The following is a 27,370-nucleotide window of genomic DNA, read 5'->3' on the forward strand; positions in this document are numbered from 1 at the left end:
AAGGGGCAGGTCACCCCCCATTCACTGGACGTCCAGCTACATCAGGACTGCTGGGTAGAGACCCCAGCAGACTCTCAGCCCTGAACGGACTCACACATCACGTGTGGCTGGACACGCAGGGACCCCGTGGAGTGACCGAGGGCTGATGAAGAGCCCTTCCCACCAGGACGTGCCCGGCTCCCGGGACAGCCCCAGCGTTTCCCAGCCCACCTGTGGGAGAAACAGGAGCCGTGGTGGCTCCCTCTAGTGGCGCCGCCGGCAATGGCAGGTGGCTGGGGAACCATAAAGGGAGCAGGTACCTGCGGGAAGGGATGGAGCTGAGGAGCGTGGCCCAGATTCTTATAGATTTTGGAGGAAGTTGTTTTGTCTTGTTTTGGGGAAAAGCACTGGCGATCTCTGGCTGCAGGCCTCAGCATCAGCAACAAGCCCAAGGGCTCCGAGCGCTACCCTCCTACCCAGGACACCTCTTCCAGCCACTCACTGCCTCACTGTGGACAAAGCCCCTTCACTTCTCTGGGTCTTGTGACCTCCCACGTGACCTCCCATCCCTGAGATGCTCTGAGTCTCAAATGAGCCCACAGTCTACTGCTCACCCAGGAGGAGACACACAGCATGGCTCATACCACCTACCCCTGGAGGGAGCCTGACAGTCCCCAAGCACTGCCACGAAGAGCACGGCGACCGTCTGACGCACCTCGTCTCACCTCTCCTCTCACCTCTCCCACTGCCCGCCGCCGGCGTCGTATTCTGAGGCTGAGCTGAGAGACAGAGGATGCCTTCTGCGGCCCACAGAGCCAAGGGCTCCGTGCCAAGGGGTCACTCAAGGCTGTAAGTTTGCACTTGGAGCCCTGAGGAAACGAGATGGAGGAATTCCTCCTCCTTAGCAGGAAAAGATGTCTACGTGGCCCAGCCCGTAATAGTCACGACAGTGACTGTCACTAACACACACACATGCTGACGACAGCCAGGACCTACTTACGTATTCGCTCGTATGATCAGAACAACCCTGTGTCCTTGGCGAGCCACCAACAAGCCATTCTTGCCTAGATACAAGAAGAGTGACAGCCCGAGTCACCTGGGTATTATAACTGCCTGCCTGCAGGTAGAGACGCCTGAAAAGAATTGAATCATTACAGATCCCCCCAGGCAAGAGGAGAGGGCTCTCGTTTTCCATCAGGGGCCAGGAAACCAATTTGCCCTCAGTTATCCAAGTGATGGAGTTAAAGTCTATACAAGTGAGAAGAGACAATGGCGATCACTGGGTCCAATTCTTCATTTCTCAGGTGAGGTGGAGGACCAGGGGATAAAGACATGCAAAGTGTCGACGTGCATCAGACGGTGAGTTTAGTGGCAGAGCCGGGACTGGGCCCCGGGCCTCCAGACTCTCGGCCCACAGCTCCCGCCGCTCCGCCGTGTTGCAGCTGCTCACACGTGAGCTGGAGGGTGGCCCTGAGACCTCCCCTCGGGCGGCCCAGGGGGCTCCACGGCCACGAGCCAGCGCAACTGAGCTCAGGGAGCCACGTTCTCTGACACCAGCCCATGGCGCCCACGAGTGGCCTGGTGAATCAGTTTTCTGCTACCTCACCTCCAAACAAAGACAAGAGTCACTCCTGGAACGGTGCCTCCCAAAGGCAGACCGATGGCAGAGGGCAGGACAGTCTGAGGGCGGCCTGTGACATCAGGTCTCCTGCCGTCCATCCATCCACTCTGGACAAGGCCTCCGTGGGCCCCTCCAGGAGCCAGGAGAGAGATGTCCTCAGCCTCCCACTGATGTTTCCTCTTCTCCCAGACCGATTCCGGGTTCTCCTACTGGAGCGCCCCACGCACCCTGGCTTTTCCTCCCCCATTGTCTCGGCCTCAGGTGATTCTGGTCTCCTGCGTCCCACTCTGGCGTGGCTGCCCGGGAGGTGACAATACCTTGCCTGCCAAGGCCAAGGCCAGCCAGGCCCCCAACCTTCCCAGGTGCACGAGACTCAGAATAAATCATTGGAAAAGCAGATGCAGCCCGTCCTGGACGTGCGGTCAGGGAGACAGACGGCGGGGACGGCAGCAGCTGACACTACCCACCCACCACCCAACCTGCTTCCACCCACCCCCCCGGCCTCCTGGAGAGAAGGAAGTGGGGCTGGGAGGCAGAGCCAAGCTGTGCCTGGGGGCAGAGTCTGGTGGGTGAGGTCACCGCAGGCCAGCTTCCGGGAGCGGGTCGCTGGGTCTCCAGCACAGCCACAGAGGGTGGTCCGGCCCCCGGGTCTCCCCTTTCTCCCCCGCAAGCTGGGAGTCATCCTCGCCTTCGCTCTTTCTCTTAACCCCACCCCCAATTCCTCCCGTTGGCTCTCTTTTCAAAATTATGCAGACTCTGTCCACTTCTCACCAACCTCACCACGGACAGCCTGGTCCGCCCACCAGCCGCTCTCACGGGGATTATCCCACCCTCTTCCCAACTGGAAATTCTGTTAGAATTGAAGTCCAGACATGTCCCTTCCCCGCTCAGAACCCTGCAGGAATGGCTTCCTTTCCAACTCCACGTACGAGCACAGACCTTTCAGGGCCTCTAAGGCCCTGGCTGGACAGAGCCCACCCTCAGTACCCAGGTAACCCTGACCTCGCGTCCTGCTGACTCACTGCCCTCCAGCCGCACCGGCCCCCTTGCTGTTCCTAGAACACGCCGGCGAGGCTCCCACCTCAGGGCCTTTGCACTTGCTGTTCCTCCACCTAGAACGGCACCCTCACTCCTTGACCCCCTCTGCTCTTTACTCAGACATTCCCTTCTAGGTCAGCCTTCCCCTGTCTCCCCTACTTTAATCTGGTCCCCACACTCCCCTACCCCCTGCTGTATTTCACGGCCCCCTTTCTGGATGTCCCTTGGTGGAGTTTGTACTCACCTAGCATAGAGTGTATTTTAGTTACTTATTCTATCGATTGCCTATCTCCTCCAGCAGAAGCTAAGCTTCATAAGAGCCTGAGTCCTTGGTTTTGTCCCTTGGCCCACAGCAGGCATTCAACGAACACTTGTTGAATGAAGAAGCAAAGAGATCACAGACACAGCTTGGGACACAGACCTTCACAGGAGATGTCAGAGTTGTGAGGCTTCTTCGGTAAGAGGAGAAGCCTGGGAGAGAAGAGTGTGTGTGTGTGATGCAGCGACGCTTGACTGCCACCCTCACTTATAGGAAACAACGTGTAAGCACCTGATGACTTGTACGCGAGTGTGTTAACGGCATATATTAACCAGAGCCAACGTTCATTCAATCACATCCTCACTCACTCATTCACCGGCCACTTTGTGAGTGACAAGTCCACGTCCGGTGCTTTGCTAGACATCGGGTGGGCACTTGGCTGAGGATATGGTCCCCGCGGCTGGGGCTTCTGCAGTTTGGTGACGAAGCCCCCCTGCCCAGCACACAGACCTGGGAGGGTCCGGGCATTAAAGCAAACGGTAACCTCAACAACACCTAATTAGGAAAGTAAATTCAAGGCAAGAAAATCAGCCTCATGTGTTTTGTCACCGAGAGGAAAAGATATTTGGATGAGTGGCCACTAGTGGGAATGTCCCCTTCCAGAGCACCTTGGAAGGAGGCTGGAGGGAGGGAGGGACGGAGGCGAGGAGGAGGGACTTCCCGGAAGTAGAACCTGCTCTCCTTCCCCTGGGGACAGGACAGAGGCAGAGTGGGTTACACACTAGAAAGAAGCCTCCGCTGTCCTGGGACACCCTGCGCGTGGCATCGTCTGGCCTTGACGTCTGCCCGCAGGCAGGTCTATAGGAGAGGCAGGCCACTCCTCAACCGTGGGTGACACATCCTGCCCCCTTGGAAGACGTCCCCTGTCCAGGGTGGGGTCACGGCAGAGGGTAATCAAACGTCATTTCTGATGCCATCTGCGGGTGGCACCTGGGACGCTGGCTGGGTGCCCTGGCACCTTGGATAGCTGCCTTTGTCACGACTTAACATGACGTGTCTGCTTAGCTTAGCTGTTGATGTTTCCACACAGCGAAGCACACGGCCTCCGAGACTGCGCGTGGGTTTACTGGTAGCCCTCCGTGGCCACCCTTTTCCTAGACGGGCCTCCAGCACAGCCGCGCACTTGCCCTCATCGTTCGACCCCTGCCCTCTCCACACCTGGTCTCCTTAATCCACACCACCAGCTCTCACCTCCCCGCCCCAGCTTCACCCCAATATCCTGGGCCCCATCTTTAAATGCCGGTGGGTCTGGTCCCAGCTTTTTCCAGCCTGGTCATGGCCCGTGGGAGGCCACCGGAGGGGGTCTCATCTTCTGGAGAAGTTGAGGGTCCGGACCCTCTTTGTCCAGCCACTATCAGAAGTGGAGGTGTAGGTCTCCTGGCCTGGACCTCTGTGCCAGCCTCTTCCCTTCCTTCCTGCCAAGGATGAATCAGAAGAAAAGGAGATGAGTTAGTGGTGGGAGGTTGGGCTGCATGAGGAGTGGCTGCAAGAGACCTGGGATAGACGGCCAGCCTCTTTCCTTGGCTCCTTTGCACGGTGGTCCCCCGCCTGGCCCCATTCCTGGCCTCTCTGGCTTACCCAAACCGTACCTGCCACCCCACAGGCCCTCCAAGGGTCCCTGCAACCCATCAGCAACTGCTGAGCCCTGAACGGCTCCCGCAGAAGCTGCCTTTGTATACCGTGGTCATTAACACCCCACCTTTAATGGCCTCTCAGTCCCCCAAAATTAAGTCCAAGCAATCCTCTCAACTTCCAGGCCCAGGAAGGTGACGCTTCATACAACTTACTAGCTGCGCTCCCTTCTCTCTGACACCTGCACTGTCCTGCTGGGTCCCAGGGCCCATCTTGACCCTCAGATCCATCAGGCATATGCTTCCTCCGTGAAAGAGTCCTTGCTATAGCCTGGCTCTCCCCTCCACCACCCACTGGAACCTCCTGCCTCCCCCTCCCACTTTCCTCCGTCCCCCATCCCTCCCAGCCCAGCCGAGCCTCAGCGCCGCCGTGAGCCCCTCTGGCCGCACCAACACGACTGAGCTCTCTCTTCCCTGATTTCCTGCTGCCCTTACAGTCAGTCCCACGTGATATCAGACGTCAGTGTTTTCTACTGGAAAGTACGTGAGATTTGGGGCCCAGTGTCCTGTGTTCAAGGTCTGCCTCTACCGTGCCCCGGGCTGAGAAAGCCAAGCCCCAACTCAGCCGCCGGGTGTGAAGGCGTGTTGCTGTAACCCCCACAAAGCCCTTCAAGAACAGGCCAGGGTTGCCTTGGACATGCTCTTCCAGGTCTCCACCCCACCTCCACAAAGCCAAACACTTATCCCTCTGCCACTCAGTCAAAAGAGGGGAAGTTTATCTAATTTGAAAGGACACATGTGCCCCCATGTTCATTGCTGCACTAAGAGCCAAGACATGGAAGCAACCTAAGTGTCCATCAAGAGATGAATGGATAAAGAAGATGTGGTACATAGATACAATGGAATACTACTCAGCCATGAAAAAGAATGAAATAATGTCATTTGCAGCAACGTGGATGGACCTAGAGATTATCATACTGAGTGAAGTAAGTCAGACAGAGAAAGACAAGTATCATGTAACATCACCTACATGTGGAATCCAAGAAAATGATGTTGACAATGCAGAAAATAATATTTGATAGTGATAATGTGTAAACACTGAACACTGACTTAACCAAAAATTATGTCAGAAAGTGGGCAAACAGTTTCCTATCAAGACAAGAGGTGCTGTTCCATCACACCGAGTAGAAGTCAAGGTCGTTACAGCAGCCCATGAGGCCCTACCCATCGTGCATCCCCACCCTACCAAGCTAACCTCATCCCCATCACCCTCCCCCACTCACTGTGCTCCAGCAGCAAGGGCCCCTCTGCTGTTCTGGTTCTCAGTTACACCCTCTGTCCTCCCACCTCAGGGCCTTTGCACTTGCTGTTGCTTGGCCTGGAATGCCACCTCCCCACACATCCACGGGGCTCTCCTTCCCATCCTTTGGGTCGTTGCTCAGATGCCATTTCTCAGGCGGGTCATCCCTGCCCCCGCTCCCTTAGCGAACACTGCGTTTCTTCCCAGCGTGGCCCGCATCACTCCCACGGGTGCTTATTCTTCTGCGTATTACGTATAACCATCCCTATAGAGCACTGCCTCTATACAATGAGAGGCTGACAGCGATGTTTTATTTCAGTGTTTACTCATCCTCCCCACTGGAGTGAGAGCTCTGTGAGAGCAGATTTTGTTCACGACGTGTACCCACGATTTGCTCCCTAATATTCCCGTGCTCAGTGACTGGCACAAAGTAGGCACTTTATAAATATTTGGTAAATGAAAAAAAAATTCAAGAAATAGCAACTTAAGCATTTACAGAGAAAAATGAAGGAAAATACCGGAAACTAACTGTTCAAATAATTGAAAGCAGTTGCCTTATCTAAGGACTTGAATTCACGGTGAGGAGAGAAGCAGGGCCTGCTGAGTTTCCTTAGAAGCCTTACAGTATTATTGGGCTTTTCAAATCATGGGCATGTATGACTTTAACAAAACTTAAAATGATTCCTAAATATACTGTTTTTCACCTCCCCCACCCCTAATCATATTTCATTCCAATGCCAAAGAAGTGAGGGCTAGAGTTCCTATTTTTTGTGATATTAATCCTAGACGTCATCTCCTTCCCCTCGTCCACATCTCTCTCTCTAACCCACCTCCTCCAATCCATCCCCAAGGCCGGAAGCTCCCACCTCCTCCACCGCTGTCAAATCCAATCACTTCTTTCTATCTCCACCACTATCACTCTAGTGCCATCTTTCACCTGGATGTTGGCAAAAGTTTTGTAACAGGTCCACCTGCATCCATCCAACCCAGTGCCTTGTGGTGAGACTGCCTTGCTCCATGCGTGCCCTTTCCTTTGTTCCCTTGGCAACCCCGTCTCTTGTACTCATCACGTTAATCCCACCACAGGGCCTTTGGACATACTGTTCACTCTGCCTGGAGTGACGTGTCTGGAACCTTTGCCTATCTAACCTTCTTCATATAATTCAAATATCATTAAGTCAAATCCTCCCATTTCAGGCTCTTATAGAACTGGTATGTGAATGTCTGTACTTTGTAACGCTTGTCACAGTTGCAGTTTTATACTGGGGTTTACTGGATGAACATCAGCACGAACACACACACCACATCACCATCGTCGTCGTCGTCATCAGTTCTGTTAAAGGAGGAAATCATTTGTTCCATTTATCATTCTATCGCCATTGCCTAGCACACAATAGGAGCTCAATAAATATTTATCGATAATTTGTTAAAACACTACCTTTTACTACTGCAACAGCCAATATGTATTGCTTGGGTTTGAATAACATTTATTAATCTGCCTCACCTCTGCCCTAAAACTCTTAGGACTTGGAGACTGCATGCTTTATTTTAAAATAAATTTATTTAGTTATTTATATTTTAAATCTTGGCTGTGTTGGGTCTTCATTGCTGCGCGCGAGCTTTCTCTAGTTGCGGCGAGCGGGGGCTACTCTTCGTTGCGGTGCGCGGGCTTCTCATTGCGGTGGCTTCTCTTGTTGTGGAGCACGGGCTCTAGGCGTGCGGGCTACAGTAGTTGTGGCATGTGGGCTCAGTAGCTGTGGCTCGTGGGCTCTACAGCACAGGCTCAGTAGTTGTGGCACATGGGTTTAGTTGCTCCACGGCATGTGGGATTTTCCCAGACCAGGGCTTGAACCCGTGTCCCCTGCATTGGCAGGCGGATTCTTAACCACTGCGCCACCAGGGAAGTTCAGCACGCTTTTCTATAAAGCCCTGCCACTCACTTCTCTATAAACCTGTGGTTCCCATCTTCACATATAATTTCTGGAAATGTGTATTTATATAAAATCTGCAAAAGATTGTATGTTGTATGGGTTTTCTATGCTGGAGCACTAAGGTATGATGAAATCTTTCCTTATGCTTTGCCTTGTAGATATAACATCCATATCTATTTCCAGCACTTCACATATGATCCTTCAATATGTTACCTTCCTTCATAATTCAACACACATTCAATTGGTTGAATCCCAGTGAACAACTGATTGAAGCTAAAGAGTCAGTACTTTCGGCAAACCTAACGATTTTTATCTCCTCTCAGCTCTGCTAACATCTTTGCTTGGTGCTGTCAATTTCTCTGTGTTCCCCTCATTTTTATAAAACAAGGGCAAAAAAATGCAACAAAGTAGCTAAATTATTGCACATGCATAACTATACAGAAAAGATGGTGACATGGGCCGGCTGACAGGGCCACCATGAGAACGACCATTTGTCAGCTAATGCACAAAGTAACAAATCCAACATAAGATAGGGCATCGGGGGATCTAAATTTGAACACCTAATTTTGAGCACCACTTGTTTATACTTCCTGTGCAATTAAGGACTACCTAGTAATCCGGTATTAATTTAACCCTTTGCTGAGTAAAGCAAGTTTGAATTCATCCATTTTTCCCTACTTATTCAGAATCGTATGATAAAACAAACATTCTTTAAAGTTCCTTCTAAAGAATAAGACTGCCAGGTTGTCTCCTTTAAATTAACTCCCCTTCAGACACAAGCTAAAATAGTCAGAGGGCGTCTTAAAGTTTTTACATCTGCAATATATTACAATTGAACAATGAAATTTGAGAATCCTCATGTGTATATTTTTAAAACACCCTTTCCTTTGCCCCCAAAATCAGTCTTGGCAATTGCTATTGGGGGAGTCACATCTTCAAATGGGCTGCACTTCCCAGAGTTTGCGCCATGCCCCACGTGCAGGGGAAGGTGAGGACCAGGATCTGGACGATCCTGCCTCTTGCTGGATCCAGTGTGAACCACTGAGCATCTCAATCTCATGTCTACACTGGCTGGTCTTGTCTCGTGTCTACACTGGCTGGTCTAGACTCAACAGCTGTTTCCCAACCTTTCTGGCATTCCTGTGAGTGATGTGGAATTTGGCATCCCTTGAAACCTTGAGCTTGATCGAAGTTGCTGCTCCTCTGGGGTACGTCACCAAACCCTGTGCAACCCCTGAGAGATGGAGAGGCGGCATGCAGCAAGGTGAGGGCTACATCAGGCTCCAGACACCCACAGGGAGACTGTCGGTCTCTCCCAAGTCTTAGGGTTCGCCATTATCTTTAACAGCGTGCGGCCAAGACATGGAAGCAACCTAAATGCCCGTCGACAGAGGAATGGATAAAGAAGATGTGGAACATATATACAGTGGAATATTACTCAGCCATGAAAAAGAATGAAATAATGCCATTTGCAGCAACATGGATGGACCTGGAGATTGTCATATTGAGTAAAGTAAGTCAGACAGAGAAAGAAAACTATCGTGTATTGCTTATATGCAGAATCTAAAAAGAAATGATACAAATGAACTTATTTACAAAACAGAAACAGACTCACAGACTTAGAGAGCGAACTTATGGTTACCAGGGGTGGAAGGGTCGGAGGGAGGGATCGATAGGGAGTTTGGGATTGACACGTACACACTGCTATATTTAAAATGGATAACCAACAAGGACCTACTATACAGCACAAGGACCTCTGCTCAATATTATGTAACAACCTAAATGGGAAAATGTAAAACTGAATCACTTTGCTGTACACCTGAAACTATCACAACATTGTTATTCAACTATACTCCAATATAAAATAAAAAGTTAAAAAAAAGAGCATGTGGACATTATAATTAGCAACAAAGTGCAAACTACACAAGATACCACTTAATGCCCATCAAGTTAACAGCCACTCTTCCCAACTAGAACATTCAGAGCTGGTTGGTGACATAAATACTCTCACACAGAGCTGGCGATTTCTTCTGTTTGTCTTTTCATTTCTATCCATTGACAATCCACTATAATTTTTCAAGGTGGAAATAATCTTTCTGATTCTAAAACGTACACACTCTTTGCCTTTGGAGTCGCACCGAACCGGCTTTAGCCCAGTTACTTATGCGGTGGCCTCATCTGATAAATGGAAATAATAATTGAAGCTATCTTACAGTGTGACGATTTACGGTAATATTTTGGTACAGCACAATGTTTAGTAATTGGTAGCTGTGACTATTATTGTGATTAACATACCTCCGGTCTTTTTTCTATGCATATATACATGTGTATAAATGTCAATGTGCACTCTTTATGTTCCCACAAGGTGCTTTTGTGTGCCGAAAAGATTATTTAGAGGATCCATGGCTTTGATAAATAAATATTCAATTTATGAAGGTTATAAATCTTTCAATTGAGTTCTTCCGGAAGCTTTTGAGTTCAACGGACACATTTTACTACCTCATTCATAAGCAGAGGTTGCCTGTGTTGTTTTTCGAAAACCTGAACTCCTTTAGAGTCTTGGAAAGCAATAGGAAAGCACCTTTAAAGATACATGTTATGAATGGAATGTTTGCGTCCCACCAAAATTCATATGGTGAAGCCCGAGCCCCCCACCCCAAGAGCAGCTATCTTTGGAGACGGGGCCTCTAAGGAAGTAACCAAGCTTAAATGAGGTGTGAGGAGTAGGGCCCGGCCCTGTGGGATTGGTGTCCATACACAAGAGACACTGGAGCTCGCTGTCTCTCCGTGTGTGCCGAGAAAGGGTGATGTGAGGACACAGCCAGAAGGTGAGAAGGCGGCGGTACTCAAAAATAGGAAGAGAGCTCTCCCCAGAAACTGAATGTGCTGGCACCTTGATCTTGGACTTCCAGCCTCCAGAGCTATGAGAAAATAAATTTAATAATTTAATTACTTGTTTAAGCCACCCAATCGGTGACACTGCGTTATGGTAGCCTTAGCAGACTGATACAATATGAGAAGTAGAGATTCCTCCCTTACACCCAGGAAAAAAAAAAAAAAAAGTCAGAGATCAGAGTAGGAAAAGAGCAGGGTCCAACCCCACTAGATGGTAGTATCCCCAGAGATGGCCAGACTTCGGAGGAAACGGCTGTTGGTGCACTAAGGTGGCCAGACCCGAGACTGGGGCTCCCAAGACCCACAGTTAAATTTGAATTTCAAATGATTCTGCAATATTTGGGACATTCTTATACTAAAAAAAATTCACTGTTTATCTTAAATTCGAATTAACTGGGCATCCTGTATTTTATCTGGCAACCTACCCAGTACAGGTACAATTTTCTGAAGGGCATTTTAGTAACACAAAATGTCAGAATCTTTAAGGTATACATAATTGTTAGCACAAAAATTCCACTTCTGGGAATTTATTCACAAGAAATCATCAGCAAATAGATAAACATGTACAGGTAAGGATATGTGTTGCTTATAATCATGAAAAGCAATTAATAGAAGAGTGGTTAAATAGCAATGGTATTTTTGTTTAAATGTGTGCAGCCCTAAAATTGCGATTTCTAAAATCTACATTTTAAGATGAAAAGATTTCCAGAATATATTATTGCATTTTTAAAGGTAATAAAGTAAGTTTATGTTTGATTTCATTTTTTAAAGTATTTTATACGTATAAGACACATACAAATACACACTCACAGATCATCTGGAATAACTATACCAAGATGAAAGGAATTATCTCTGGGTTGTGGGATTATTGGTGACTTTTATTTTGCTCTATACACCTTTATTCATATACAGTTGAACTTCGAACAACTCAGGGATCTAGGGTGCTGACCCTCCGCACAGTCGAAAATCTGAGTCACGCCTCCATATCCTCGGATTCATCCAGCCTTGGATTGTGTGCTGTAATGTGCATTTCCTGAAAAAACTCTGTGTAAAAGTGGACCCATTCAGTTCAAACCCATGTCGTTCAAGAATCAACTGCATTATCTTAATAATCTGGGTGGGGGGGGGGCGGAAGAACCAGTAACTTAAGAAAAAGAATTATGCAAAAGCATTCTTTGATAATCTTAAAATCTGAAGTGGCAAGCCCATGTGTGGATTTAGGAATTCCTCACCTAAAGTCAGGGACATGTTCCTTGTCCTAGTTTGGTGTTGATTTACCTAAGCTATGATATTTTTCTCTTGCTAAAGGGCGGCAAAGAAGACCCTGGATGTAATAGATACTTGCTGTTTTGTTTGTTTGTTTGTTTGGGGAGGGAGGCTGCTGTATTTTTGGTTACCCAACACCTATGCTGTCTCTTCTTTCAGAGAACCAGCTCTCCTCTGGAAAAGCAATCTCCACACTCCACACTCAGCCCGTAGGCTTTGGGTGAAAGTGACTCCAGCACTGGCTCTGAGGCTGTACATGTGACCCAGATATGTCCAGTCAGAGCATACCATTCCCCTGGCCTAATAATCTGCCCAGATAAGAGGATGAGGTGGAATTCTGACCAATGAAAATCAGATCATGGATTTTGCCAGGTCAATAAAAGACTGTTTATTGGGCTAGAACCTGGGAGGATACGTCTGGAGCTACTAGCCATCTTACCACCATCCACAGGCAACATGGACAGCAGAATTACATTAAAAGGGATGAAAACATTTTACCTCCTGGATCATACTGGACTTGAAGCCCAATTTTTTTAAAGAATTCTATTATTGTCAAGTAACATACTATGGATCTTAGACTTATCTTGAATTTTCCAGCACAGGCTCTGGTTAATTTAATTGATATAGGAATTAAATTAACTGAGTCTAATAGCACTAGCTAAAAACACTACTTATAGGTATGGGTAGAATTTCATGGGTGGAAATACCCTAAACAAGAGGAGGGTTGCTAGGCATCCTGTATATTTAAGACATGTCCTATACTTAATGATTTTGTCTTGCTTCCTGTATTGGCCTTCTCAGGACAGCCTAAATGTCTCATATTCAGCTTTTTTCAATACATTACAAAAATTCAGCAGTTAGAGCTATTCATTAAATTATCTGGGCATCCTGTACTTCCATTTGCTAAATCTGGTAAATTTCATTTGCTAAATTTGGTAAAATTCATTTGCTAAATGACTACTAAAGAGTCATTCGACCCCTACAACCTTCCATGCTTCGGTCTGTTGTATGGTATCCTGCTAAAGGAAGCCCAATTTTAAATGAAGTTTTATGAGTTAATAGGTTTCCCTTTTTGATTAAATTGCTTTGAGCCAGCGTTTTAGTCTCTTGTAACCAAAAGAAAGCTAACTGGCCCCATTTAATTATAGAACCACCAACACCTAAGTTCTATAGCCTAATTAAAATAATAACTATACTTTATTCATCACTTCCTGTGTTCAAGATATTTTAAATACATTATCTCATGAATAAGCCTACCCATCCTTTGAGATAGACATTATTTTCTCTATTTCACAAATAAGGAATCTGAGGCTCCACGAGGTTAAATAATTACCCCAAATCACACAGCTGGATGGATAGAACCGGGATACCAAGACACCAACCCTACATTCCGCCACTGCGCCACACTACCTTCTGGTCTAGACTTAGAGTTCTGAATTTTGGTCTCACATCACAGACAGAACTCTTTTGTTGGGCTTGGGTTCACTACTAGTTGAGCTAAAATAACCCCCAGAAAGTCTAACTTCCCACAGATTGCTCTGGTTGAAGCCAAGCATAGGAAAAGCTCACAAATAGAGCCTCATTTAAAGTGGGTAGAGGAAGTCTCCTCGGTGCTACCATTTTCCTCTAACTTCCCAGAAACTATCAAGATCTGAGAGCATGTTTGGGGCTCACTTGAGTGGTGTCAAATGCCCATCAGCCTCATGCAACCTCCAGAGCATTCATCTAAGCTGACTCCATTGGTGAAACTGGCTGGATAACTGCAAATTCTCCACTTTATAAGCACACTGTCTTACGCTGTCTAAGCTGGACATGAGCTATCACCAGATTTCCAACAAATCATTTCTGTTTCTTATACTTACATGAGAATATAATAAAATGGTTCATGCGCATTTACCCGTGAGATGACATTCAATATGCAATTCACCTTGTTTGTTATTTCTCACAGTAACCCAACATCCCTCCCAAGAAACCGAGGTACAACACATAGGTGAGACTGCTCAAAGTCAGGCAGGCCAATGGCAGACAGATAAAGCTTCCCACTTTCCAGAGGCAACCGAGTCACCTGGACCATTGAATCTCATTTCATTTAGGCTGCAAAGCGATCAGAGGTCAAGGGAAGCGCTCTTGCCGTCCCCAGGTTCTGCTCTCCACCGAGAGCACTCACGAGAATACCGGTAGCCTCTGGTGTGTGGACGTTGTGATGCGAGAGCTCCGCACGGCAGCAAAGTGTGTGGATGTTGTGATGCGAGAGCTCCGCAGGGCAGCAAAGGTGGGAGATGGACCCCTGGAGCAGCCTGGAGGGATGCAGACGGGCAGGCAAAGCTTTCCCTTCTGAATAACTCTACTTGTCAGACGGCTCCCCTTGATGACTTCCTGGCAGCCCTGACTATTTTATGGAGGAAGTTCCAGGAACAAAAGAGACGCTGTTCCTTCCCACCTGCTCCCAGCAGCCTGAGGGAAGGCATCTCTGGCTCCCTGAGGGTCAAGCGGAGCCAACGTGGCCAGAAGAGATGGTGTTTGTGAGACCCATGCCCCTGAGCTCAGCAGGATGGTGACACCTAGCCCCACCCCACCTTCTCTCCACATCCTCCAAGAGCACGTGGGCCTCTTCCACTTTCAAGAAACTCTTAGAGGCAGACAGTTTCTGCAGCCTGGTGCAGCAGCGTCCCAAACACGACGGCTCTTTTCAAATCCACCTCCAAACCGCAGAGCCCACACTCAGCCCATCCATCCAAAGCTCCCAGCAGATGCTCAGTACGTGACCCAAATCTCTTCTACTTGGTTTCCTACAGGAGCCTTCCCTCAGGAGCACATCAGGGGCAGTGCATTGAGAGAGGTCTGTCCCCACACAGGCAATGAAGGATTGCATCGTCCACAATAATAAAACTGGCCAAAAACAGGTGCCAGCCATGAGTAACAGTGTCAGTGATGAAACATCCCTCCTGACTATGGTGGACCACTCCTAACACCTCTCGCCACGACGTGCTATGCCAGGGTCCCCACTCCTGTCCTCACTTCAGCCAGCATTTGGGATCATTCCAAAACAGCATCTGCGCAGCTCCTGTCTCTGATTGACAACTCTTGCTGCTCCCACGGGCGTCAGAATGAATCGAACTCCTAACAGCTTCATGGCTTTTTACCACCTGAGTCCAACCTCTTTCTCCAGCCTCCCCTGCGCCCTTTGCCCCACCCCACGTGTCCCAAGCTCCCAGTTCCTTGAACACATCCTCCTTTTCTTGGGTCCCCTTGCCTTTGCTCAAGCCGTTCCTTCTATTAAGAATTTTCTTTTCAATCCTGAAAACTCCTACTCATCCTGCAAGGCCCGGCTGATGCATTGACTTCTCTGGGAAACCTCTCCTGACTCCCTCCAGCCACCAGGAGAACTCCTCACTCTTCCTCCACTCTTCTTGGAGCACCTGCCTCCAAGGAAGGCTAAATTCCTGATTCCAATCTCCATGAAACCAGCTGGGAAAGTGGACTGAGAGAGTCTTGTTCTCTCCCCCTCCTGCAAGTCACTCTTAGGAAAGCTGTTCACAGATTTTGCTTCCAAGGTAGGAAGGAATAGGAAACCCCCCTTTGCCTCCAATCCCAGCTGTGTCTTTCAACTCAGCCTTTTACCCCAGAGCCCTGAGCTGCAGGATCTGGGGGCTGCTCTGATGCTGGTAAAGTTGTCCCTTGACTCCTGCATTGGTCTCTGCCTGTCACTCCCGCAGTCAAAGCTCAGGGGTGATGAGAGGGGCCAGCAGGCAGGATCTGGGCCCTCATGTACAGCCTGCCCCACTACCTGCCCCACTTAGCACGCCGTCTACTTGTGTCTGCCATGTGCTGTGACCTCCTTCCTCAAGAGATTAGAGTTCTGCTCACCTTTGATTCTCCAGGGCCTGGCTCATGTAGGCTTATTAAAAAGAATAAGTGGGTACAAGACACCGAATAAGGTGCTTCCGCCACACCCTACTGATTCCCAGCCCCGCTGCCATCCCCTGCCCTGCATCTTTGCCCCCAGAATCTCCATTTTGTTCGAGTTTCTAAAAGCCAAATGCTCCAAAGAGGTTGGGTCCCTGTCCGGCCCTACAGGTGACTCTGGCTGAGCCTGAATCAGTCATGGCACTCTTACCCACCTCTGCCAAGATTGGTCTGGGCATGTGTCCGAACCACAGCTAAGAGAGGCTGGTGGGAAGGTTTCCTCATTCTTAGGAAGGTTCTTCCCTTCTTGCCTTTGGACCTGGTGGTGTGAAGATGTGATGTCTGGAACTGCTGCAGGCTTCTGTGAACACGAGGTGAGGGGGAGCCACGTGAGCCTCAGAGAGCAGGACCCCCTGAGCCCTGCACCATGGCCGCGGGGGGCTGATTGCAAAAGAGGTTCAAACTTCCTGCCCTGCCCTTTACAATGTGATATTGAAGCTCCTCCCACCACAGGGCAGAGTCTATTTTCCCATTTCTTGAGTCTGGGCTGGCCTAGTGATTTGTTAACATCTTACGGAAAAACCCAAACGAACTTTTTGGCCAAGCCAATAACCAATAGTACGCAGCAGAAGTAATGCCCCAAGTCCGAACCTTGATCTCAAGAAGCCTTGATGCTCCCACTCTTGCTCTTGGGCCCCTGCGTCCACCATGAGAAAAAGTCCAGACCACCCGCTAGAGGGATGGAAAAGACAGGCACAGAGAGCTCAGGCTCCCTGGCCAACAGTCAGCCAATCCCCCAAAGCAGAGCCACCTGGTGAAGCAGAGCTGACCACAGCGGCAGGAGGAGCACAGGTCAGGCGGGACCGGAAGAGCTGCCTCGCTGAGCCCAGCCTAACCTGCTGATCTGCTGAATTAGGAGCTAAAAATAGTAGCTAATGTTTCAACCCCTAAGTTTTGAAGTTAGTTACAGAGCAATAGCCCTCCCTCCTCAAAACTCCAAGTTCTATGAGATGATAAATGTTCTTTGCATTTTTGCTTTTAAATGCCGCTGTTATATGCAGCCAATCGCTCCCTGATATAGTGTTGTGAGGAAAAGACGAGACAAGGCCCCTGCCCTCAATGAAATTATAGGCCAGTTGAACTTAAGACATACTTTTCAACGAGGCTCTTTGAGGTGAGGGGCTGATAGCCTGTGCTTTTGTAGAAGGGATTTGAACATGAAGATGTGCATAGCAATACAAGGTCACCTCCACTAAGGACACAGTGAGTGGACCTGTCCCTGTGAAGGCTTCATGAAGGAAGTAGGGTAAGTGCGAGGTGGTCCTTGAAGGAGGTTTGGGGTTTAGAGAGATGGGGATATGAAGGGAGGTAGAGAGAAGCAGGATCCTATCTGACCCTGGAAAGATGGATGTTCCCTAGGGATCTGTTGTGGGAAGAGGTGAATGACCAGGAATTGAGCTCAGATGTGGTGCTTTAGGGCATGAAGGACACACAACAAAAGAATAGCTTTCTCAATGCAGGGCCAGGAAAGGTTCATTCTATGAGGTCACAAGGCAGACCTGGCACAAGAGTTTCAGGGGTCATCCAGCCAATGCCCATGACCTCAGAAGTGACCGGGCCTGAAGAATGTCTATCTACCTGTTCATCCCTGTGCCCTTTACTTCCTCTTACCCGGGGGGCTTACTGCCAGCCTGGGGCGGGGTCACAGAGTTAGGCCTTTAACAAAGGTTGGATTGTAGGCTGAATGGATTTCACAAGCCTAGAGAGAAAGTAAGAGAAGTCCCTGCTTCTTTTGAGTTGCCAAGGTCTGTCTCATCTCCCTCTATGTCTGGGCTGCCTGGGCCTGAGAGGCATGACCACAGGCTGCAGGGTGACACCCAGCTCTTTGCAGGGCCATCCCCCTCGGGGCCTGGAGAGGAGACAAAAAGAAGGCCACCCCTCCCCCGTTCTCTGCTCCCAACTGCAAGCATGAAGGCACTAAACAATCCCCAAACCAAACCAGCTTCAGAATTAGAACCCAGGGGAAGAGGGCAAGTATTATTTATTTTGCCCAAGGACACTTCTTTCTTTTATTGAGCAATGATTATGTGCTAAATATATCTTATCTCCATTAGAAAACCCTCACGGTAGTTCTATAAAATAAGTGCAATGATCCCCATGTTATAGCTGGGGAACACCAGGCCCCAAGAGAGAAAGAAACATGCCCGAGACCTCAACGCTAGTGAGTAGGAGAGGCAGGATTTGAACCTACCAGGTCTGAGGCTGCATCCGTGCTCTCCCCACGAAGCCCTCACACGGCGCCAGGCGACTATGACTCCTCAGAGCCGGAGCTACCGCACGCTTTCAGAGGAGATTCGTTGTAGAGGCATTGTGTCTTAGGTAAGAGAGAAAGTGAGTTAACACTTTAGACTTCAGACCCAGCTCTGTTACAAAGTAGCCACCAAAGCCATGTGGCCTTGGGCTAATCAAGTAATATCTCTGGACCTCAATAGACATTTCTCCAAAGAGGATATACAGAGAGCCAACAAACACATGAAAGGATGCTCACTGTCACTAATCATTAGAGAAATGCAAATCAAAACTACAATGAGGTGTCACCTCACACCAGTCAGAATGGCCATCATCAAAAAATGTACAAACAATAAATGCTGGAGAGGGTGTGGAGAAAAGGGAACCCTCCTGCACTGTCGGTGGGAATGTAAATTGATACAGCCACTATGGAGAACAGTATGGAGGTTCCTTAAAAAACTAAAAATAGAATTACCATATGACCCAGCAATCCCACTACTGGGCATATACCCTGGAAAAAACATAATTCAAAAACAGTCATGTACCACAATATTCATTGCAGCTCTATTTACAATAGCCAGGACATGGAAGCAACCTAAGTGTCCATCGGCAGAGGAATGGATAAAGAAGATGTGGCATATATATACAATGGAATATTACTCAGCCATAGAAAGAAACGAAATTGAGTTATTTGTAGTGCGGTAGATGGACCTAGAGTCTGTCATGCAGAGTGAAGTAAGTCAGAAAGAGAAAAACAAATACCGTATGCTAACACATATATATGGAATCTAAAAAAAAAACAAAAAATGGTTCTGAAGAACCTAGGGGCAGGACAGGAATAAAGACGCAGATGTAGAGAATGGACTTGAGGACACGGGGAGGGGGAAGGGGAAGCTGGGATGAAGTGAGAGAGTGGCGTGGACATATATACACTACCAAACGTAAAATAGACAGCTAGTGGGAAGCAGCCGCATAGCACAGGGAGATCAGCTCCGTGCTCTGTGACCACCTAAGGGGTGGGATAGGGAGGGTGGGAGGGAGACGCAAGAGGGAGGAGATATGGGGATATATGTATATGTATAGCTGATTCACTTTGTTATACAGCAGAAACTAACACACCATTGTAAAGCAATTATACTCCAATAAAGATGTTTAAAAAAAAAATGAGAAAGGGAAGCTGGATGATGGATCAGACCCCTTCCAGCTCTCATGGCTGGGAGGTTTTCCATCTCTTCCACCGAGAGACTAGCCCAGACCAAACTAGGGCCTTCTGTCTCAACTCACGGCTTCCTGGAAAGAGGCTCAGGGGGGTAACAGTGAGGGGCCCTTGGACCCACTAATAACCATTCTCTCTGATGACACCCAACCAGAACGGTAAAGATTCACCAAGCCAGACATTCCAGGCTCTGGGAAACTACACCTTTGCTTCGTTTTGGGAAAGGAGAGCCCGTCATACACCTCCCTCTTTCCAAATCCTCTCTCCTCTCTCCTGGTAGAAAAAGCTGCACAGAGTTGTTGTATAAGAGCAGCAGGGCAGAGCGGGGGCCCGGCCTTGAGAGCAGAGGACACGCCTTTCCTGAAAGTTGGTCTTTGGGGATCAAAAGTCGTGAGGACATTAATTGACCCTCCACACCAACCCTCCAAAGCAATTAACCTGCGGTGGGCAGGCGGGGGAGAGAGAAAGAAGGGCACTCCGAGGGCGTCTGCCAGGTGGTGGTGTCACGTGTCACAAGGCTGCGGGGCAGGTGAAAGGAAGGAGGGGACCTGCACCTGCACCTCCTCCTCCGGTGCAGCACTGCAGCCTGCAGCGCCCAGAAGCCAAACCCCGCCTCCTGCCTGCCCCACCCCCCTCCCCGCATCCCAGGGACCGAGGAGGCAGGATTCTGACACAGAGAGCCTGCAGTCCCTGGGAGCCGGTCCAGGGTACAGCCTGCACGAGGGAAAAGGTTTGAACAAGGAGAGGAAGGAGAACGAGAAACAGAGGTCGTTGCTTTGAGTCGGGGGAGAGTTTGAGCCAATAGCTGGTGTGCTGGGCGGAGGATGGCAGCAGGCGCGTGCAGGTACCTGCTTCTGTCTTCCTCTCCCTGGCCCACCTTGTTAAGCGCCAGTCCAACCCGGATGTCCAGAGAGGAGACCCACCACGGCAGGGGCCCACAGGAAGGACTCAGGTGGGCCTGAAGGCTGTTCTGGGGGCGGGATGGGAAGGAAGTGGGTGCAGGAGAGAAGCTCTAGGGGTGAAGAGGGAACTGGGATGGGAGGTGACAGCTAGGGAGAAGCGAAGGGGGGGACGCTGGGCAGCTGCTGTGCTGGAGGTGGCTCTGCTCACTCCTGCCAAGCGCTAATGCAGAGGATCAGCCGTGAAGGGCTAGGTCTGGGGCTGGGGGTCAGACCCCTGTGTCCCTCGGGGCCATTATCTGTTACGTGGGGTGGAGCTTGCGAACAAGATGTGTTGGCACATTTCATGAGGAGGCTTTCTGAGGAGGAAGAGGGGCTGCGGTAGAAGGGATTCAGATGAGAATGAAAAGAAAGAGCCTCCACGCTAGAGAGGCAGCTGGTGGAGCCTGAGATGATTCTCTCCTGGAAGATCCTCGGGGAGGGGAGGCTGCCCTTTCCCAAAGGGCCTGGCAGGACTGGCCTGGGCTGGGCAGGGAACCTCCACTGTGACTGAGGGAGAAGCTGTGCAACCTTGGCCAACTCAGTAAACCTCTGTGGGCCACGGAAAGTTATAAAAATGCCCGATCTACTGACCTTAGTGGACTGTTGTGAAATTCAGTTGTGAATGAGCTTTGTAAAATGTCAAGGGCACTTAAATATGAAGGTGTAAATCATTATCGCCAGAACCTCTTAGACTAGCGGTCCCCCACTGTGGCTGCACCCTACGATCTCTTGAGAAGCTTTGTAAAAAAGGTTGCTCCTAGACCCCATCCTAGATCAATGATTCAAACTGGGCTGGAGCAGGAAGGGGTTAAGACAGCAGAGGGGGCAGGAAGTGATACTTTTTAAAAAGCTTCTCAGGTGATTCTGAAGCCCTGGCAAGGTGGAGATCCACCACCTAAGACCTCCCCAGGCTTCCTGAAGATCATCACGTAGTGCACACGTATTAGAGAGGCTGATCCTCGGCTTCTCCCAGATCTCCTGCATCAGAATTTCCGGAAGGACAGGCAATCTCTGTATTGAACACGCAATAAGGCCGCCTGGACCCTCATTCTATGATAAGTCTGTCGATTCCCTCCTTCCCTGCAGGATGAATAATCACACCCGCGGGTATCACGCTGCTCTAGACAGCGTGGGCGGAGCTGCTCTGGGAGGGGACGTGCCCTCCTCGAGGCATGTGTACAGACGTGTTTCTGGGACAGGGTCGTGCTAGACAGCACATCCCATCCCATGCCTGCTCCACTGGGATGACAGCCCAATTATAACGTGACAAATGTCCCAGCCATAGAGGCTGAGAACCTTAAGGAAAGGAGGACACCATGATGAGTTCTCCGTAATAATAACACCCATTAGCAGGGTTTTATTGTTTTGTCGATAGATGTCCAGGCTTTTCTGCTCCACACTCTCTCTGATGGCTCTGTTCCATTCCTAAGGTCATACAAGCGCGTGCGCGCGCACACACACACACACACACACAAATGCACACAAATGCAGGGGTGAAGAGGATTCAAGTAGCGGGGGACTCACACCCGGCAACCGTGCTACTTGGGGACGTGGCTGGTGTAGAATCACGTGATGCAGGTGACCTTAGGACCAATGGCGCCCTGGGGATCGTTCCCCATCTCACGGGGGCAGTATTAGCATCACGGTTGAGAGCAAGGATGCTGGAGCCAGACTGCCTGGGGTGCAATCCTCCCCCCCCACTTTCTAGCCGTGCGATCCTGGACCAGTGGCTCCCCTGGGCTGGGGATGCTCACAGCGCTGCCGGAGAGCGACTGAGTCAGCACACGCGAAGCTCATAGAAATGCGGCTGCACACACTACACTGGGGAAGTGTCTGCTGCTCTTAAGTATCGTTGTTTCTGTTGTTCTTTTATGATAGGTGAGGAAGCTGAGGCCAAGAAAATAATCTGCTCCATTTATTCGTGCCGCTTGACCCTTGTAGGAACACAACCTAAGGAGACAGTCATAAATGCGAACACTTATCTATAGGGAAAATGTTCACTGTAGCATCATTTAGAACAAAAAGTTAGAAAACAACCTGAATGTCCCACGGTAAGGGATAGGTTACCTAAATGATGGTGCACCTATGTGATGGTTATATAATAATTGCATGAGAGGGACTTCCCTGGTGGCGCAGTGGTTAAGAATCCGCCTGCCAATGCAGGGGACACGGGTTCGAGCCCTGGTCCGGGAAGATCCCACATGCCGCGGAGCAACTAAGCCCATGCATCACAACTACTGAGCCTGCGCTCTAGAGCCCGTGGGTCACAACTACTGAGCCTGCGCTGTACAGCCCGTGCTCAGCAACAAGAGAAACCACCGCAATGAGAAGCCCGCACACCGCAACAAAGAGTAGCCCCCACTCGCCGCAACTAGAGAAAGCCCATGGGCAGCAACAAAGACCCGATGCAGCCAAAAATAAATAAATAAATTTATTAAAAAAATAATTGCATGAGAAAATTAGAGACATAACATGGAGGGTTTTTTTTAATGAAACACAAAATGATCTCAACAGAGATACAGATGCAGAGACAGAGCTCGTCTGGAAGAAAAACCCAGTAAAATACCGACACTGAAAGTCTCTGGTTGTGGGATTAGGGATACTTTCATTCTCTTCCTTATATTTTTCTGAATTGTACTAATTTTCCATAATGAGCAGATACTACTTTTAAAGTCAGTAAATAAAATGTTTGTTTCAAGCCATTTGCTCAAGGTCAGACAGTATACTCGGAGCCCACATGGGCTTTCTCTATCCGCGGCCAGGGTTCTGCTGCTTCGTCAGGCTGCACCAGCAGTAGGAAAGGAGACTAAATGGATGAAGATGATGAACAAACACCAAAAGGCACCAGGACCTGATGCGCCCATGCAGGACTGGGACCCAGCTCAGGGGGTACCCTGGCCCCGATGTGCAGCCCCAGCTCCTGGGGCTGAGCTGGACAGGTCTTACTATTCAGAACCACTGCACAGCTCGGTGGGACCATCCCAGCATGCAATCCAACGCCTGCACTTGGGGTTTCCCAGAAATGGAAAGAGCCAGCTTCTACTTTGAAGACACCAGAGAATTGTACCAACTTTTCTTTGCTTTGTCTTTTCTACAGGCTCCCTCTGCAACTGGGGAGCCAGAGACCCAGAGGATATAGGTCGGCAGCCCTGCTGGTCTGCATCCCCTGCTTTTCCATAATATAGAAGCGTATCTCTGTGCCCAATGTTTTTCCAGTCATAAAGCCAAGGTGCTGACACAGCCAACACCGAGGAATGTTTATTTGATACTTTGAAATATAAAAGATCTGGAAATCACTGAATAACTAAGATAGACTTCATCTAAGAAAAATAGGAAAGAAGGGAGGGAAGGAGGGAAGAGGGAGAGAGAAAAAGTAAGAGAAAAGCAGAGGGAAGAGATCTATCATACTTGGTATCACATAAAAAATTAAGACATTGCTTTCAAAACTTTGCTATAATCTGCTCAGTATATTTTTAAGTGTTAAGTTCTGATCTTGTAAAATAAGAGACTGGAGTAGATAAACTCTGAAATTAAATAATTCTATATAAAGTTGAAATTTTAAGTTAACTCCAGCTCTCTTTTTAAAAGATCACTCTGGTGGTAAAAGCCAAGCAATAAAGTTTGCCAAGTTATGGAGGGAAGCAGCTGTACATTTAATGAACAGGCTTGAGCAACCATAGAATTTTCAAGCAAAAGCTCAAAAATTGTCTAATGCAACCACCTCACTATACAGACGAAGACACCAGGACACAGGATAATACCAATAGCTAATACCAGCCCAGTGCCAGGTGGGCAGCTGGCTCAGGGTCACAGCAAGTTAGCGACAGACCCAGAATTAAATGATTCCCGCCTTCCCCACAATCCACTTGTTCTGACTCTTGGTGGATTTAAAGATGAAAGAAACAATCAGTCATCAGAAACTCCTCCTCAAAGCCCAAGCTGTCCAGAGAAGGAGCAGATACAAAGGCGACAGCAGGTCAAGAGCAACCATATCCTCTTTCCTTTCGCCTCTGAGCACGGAAGGGAAAGCATGGAAGAATCTCATCCTGGACCGGCTGGTAGAGGAGCAGACAAGGGCATCAGACCTCTCCTGGGATGAGCAGAGATGAGTCAGAGGTAAGGATTCCTCGGGAACAAAGAACGCCTAGAAGAAAGAGCTTCCCAGAGGACTTAACACCCCAGCACCGGGGGAACCCAGTCCAACTGGGAGGGACCAACGCCTGCAGTGCCTCAGGAGACAGCAAGAGTGTGTCAAACTTGAAAACGGTATTTAGGAAAATGGAAGAGAAGACTCTAACCCTGGTTATTTAGAGCTCACTGCTAGTGTTTCTTTATGTCTTGCTTTGATGGCGAATAAGATTTCATAAATAGGATAAGTAGTAAAGGCTATACTTGGAAGTTTCCATTAAAAGGCCTGGTTTAGTTGGAAGAGTGCTTGTGAATAGAAATGCATGTCCTAGAAGAGCTGGGACCTGAACTCATGACTTCCTACCACAGGCAAAGGCCTTCTCCTCTTCCTGAAAAAACTCAGGATCTTTCCAGAGTGCCTGCTGCATGTTGGAAGCATTATGCAGAGAAGGAGACATTTTCTGAGTTTTCATTATGCCAGGCACTAAACCCTGAGTATAAATCTTGTCTCCTTCACTTCCTAGCTGTGGGACTGTAGGCAAGTTACTTCACCTCTCTGAGCCTCGGTTTCCTCATCTGTAAAATGGGGATAATGATGGCCACCTCAAAGGGTCAGTTGTGCACAGAGACATCATTTGGAAAAAAAAAAGAAATGTATGTCCTAATCTTTGGTTTGGTTAACAACATTCATGGAAATCGGGCTGCTAGCACCATAAGACAGCACTGTTAAGTCAGTCATCCATCTGGCGAAGTGTATCTGAAGTATGGACACTTGCAGGCAAAGTAGAACAGCAACTCCAAATCTAACAAACAAGAACCACTCTCACAGTTATTTTTCTCAAAGACTTCTACTTAAGAAGAAGGTCAGCAGGGGAGAGAATGTCTTCTTCCACATTATTCAGAGCCTTATCGGATCACTGATTCTATAAGCCTCTTCGCAAACTCAAGACGAGTGTGGAAAACTTTAAGAGGGTTGATAAGAAGCTACCCAACAGTCCATTTGAGAAAACCTTTAAGGGCTGAGGTTTCATAGACTCCAATACATCACCAGGAGTTTTAGATCTCTGAGTTTCTCAAAATATATTCCTTGGATTACAGTTTTTGTGGGACATGAATAGAAGTCCCCCCGCCGCCACAAAAGAGGTGGAGCTTCCGTAGTAAAAAAAAACAATTTGAACAGTACTGGTTTAAGAAGTGAAATAGGTTTATTTGCTGCCGGACTTCTCAGAGCCTTTAATCTGCACATATGCCTTGTGTATCTCCAAGAGGCAGCATTTCTGAAACAGACATAGTGCCCAGGGAGTCTTTTCCCATGGGAATGTCATTAAAGACTAGTGCTCTACAGATCACAGCGTGAGGAAGTGACAAAAGATGCTATTCTAGGTAATATGGGCAGTATTCATTTCAGTAGAAGACAAAATGGGAGGAAGGAAGTTTAAAGTACCACAGGAGATGTGTAACTGAGATAGGAGAAAAACATCCCGACAACAAAGGTTGTGAAGCTCAAACACATGTCCTTGAGAGGGTCTAGGTTACGGATCCTCTTTGGCGATGTTTCAGAAGAGGCCTGGGATAAATAAGAACTCACTCGAATTCAGGGCAGAGTAGTGGATTCCCTAACTTTTGGAAGTCTCTTCCTGCTCAATTATTCCATGTCATTTTGTCTTACTCTCTACTTATTCATCATGAAATGAGTTCAGCTGACTTCCCTGTAAATTAAACACATTCCTGAAATGCTGTGTGTAAAAAAAAATACATTCTCTGTAAACTGAGTCATATTTTCCACCTGCTTGTGTTGTAATTGCAAAGAAGAACGTCGCTCGACCCCAAACACTTCACTAAAGGCATATTTATGAGCTGCTGGGCGCTCAAGGAAGCATCCACCTGGGCCCAGAAGCCAGGCAAGTAACGAGCTGAGATACACGATCTTTCCACACTCACTCACACGTTCAGTTAATTCCTAAGTGAGTTGGAAGTTCCCACTGCTCCCAGGGATTCTGAACGGATAAGTCGCCTCATTGCTTATGTTCTTTTTAAAGGAATTTATCAGAATCCTTGGATATTCTCTTTCGCTGGCTTTTTTGGCATGGAAGCAGTTTTCAAGTCTAACGTGGCATTAAGCCCCTTTACGTGAGTCACCTCTGTGACAGCCAAGTATCTGATGATTGAATAGCTGAATCGTGGTCAGGGTTAGGTCAGGAAGTCTAAATCTGCAAAGTGAGAGAAACTATTATATATCTCCCAAAGGACTGATTTACGAAAGCTTTGAGTGGTTTCCACTGGTTCTAAAGGTTGGACAATTTTCAGAGGCTTGTTGCTGCCTCAGCACCCCACTGAACAAGGGAAAGAAGAAAGAGACCATGGAAATAATAACGCTCTCTGATTGGAGGCTTGCTACATGCCAAGCTGTGTGATGCACCTTGGTTAGCACTATCTCATGAAATTCTACCAGCCACCGTGAGGGATGCTACCACATTCACGGTCCGATTTTACAGAGAAGGAAACCAAAGCTCAGAGAGGTTCCCAAAGTCCCCAAGGCCACAGAGCTGCACAACCGGAGGGTGGTGGCAGCAGTGGGTGCTGACTCCCAGGTTGGCTGACATCCCCGCTTCCTACTTGGTTAGAGAAAACAAGAGAAACTAGGGGCTCAGAACTGTGTCAGCTCTCCCATCCCGCCTCTCCTGACACGGCGATAGGCATGCAAAACGCAGTGCTGCACGCTGGCAGACTCAGTACCTCGAGAGCCAAAATGCAGTGAGAAAGAGAGGAAAACGGTAAAGAGTCTCTTAGAGTTCTCACTTTTGAACATACATTTTGAAAAATATACCCTACTTCTGCTAACGCACAGAAGGGCTCTTCCTTTCTCAGATCTGGTCAGCGATCCCCACCCTTTCTAATACCAGAAGATTCCTTTTCCCACCACTGCAGGAAGGAATTAGGATGGTAGGAAGTATGCCACAAACTAGTTGA

General features: G+C 48.5%; 1 protein-coding gene across 3 annotated transcripts in view; it reads right to left on the minus strand.

The window, feature by feature from the left end:
* Positions 1–3,192: 3,192 nt before the first annotated feature.
* The window catches only part of KCNA6 (potassium voltage-gated channel subfamily A member 6), a 38,972-nt gene continuing 14,794 nt past the window's right edge, over positions 3,193–27,370 (minus strand). The window contains exons 2-3 of one of the 3 annotated variants that reach the window (XM_082421563.1): positions 18,078–18,200; positions 3,193–4,372 (exon numbers count right to left, since the gene is read on the minus strand). The gene's annotated coding sequence lies outside the window, so the exon portion shown is untranslated. Of the gene's footprint in view, positions 4,373–18,077; positions 18,201–20,443; positions 22,223–27,370 lie in introns of those variants that run through there. The other 2 variants (XM_082421569.1, XM_082421570.1) reach the window with 2 other exon arrangements.

The sequence above is a fragment of the Balaenoptera physalus genome (assembly GCF_965194825.1).
Source record: "Balaenoptera physalus genome assembly, chromosome: 13".
In the NCBI taxonomy this organism is placed as follows: Eukaryota; Metazoa; Chordata; class Mammalia; order Artiodactyla; family Balaenopteridae; genus Balaenoptera; species Balaenoptera physalus.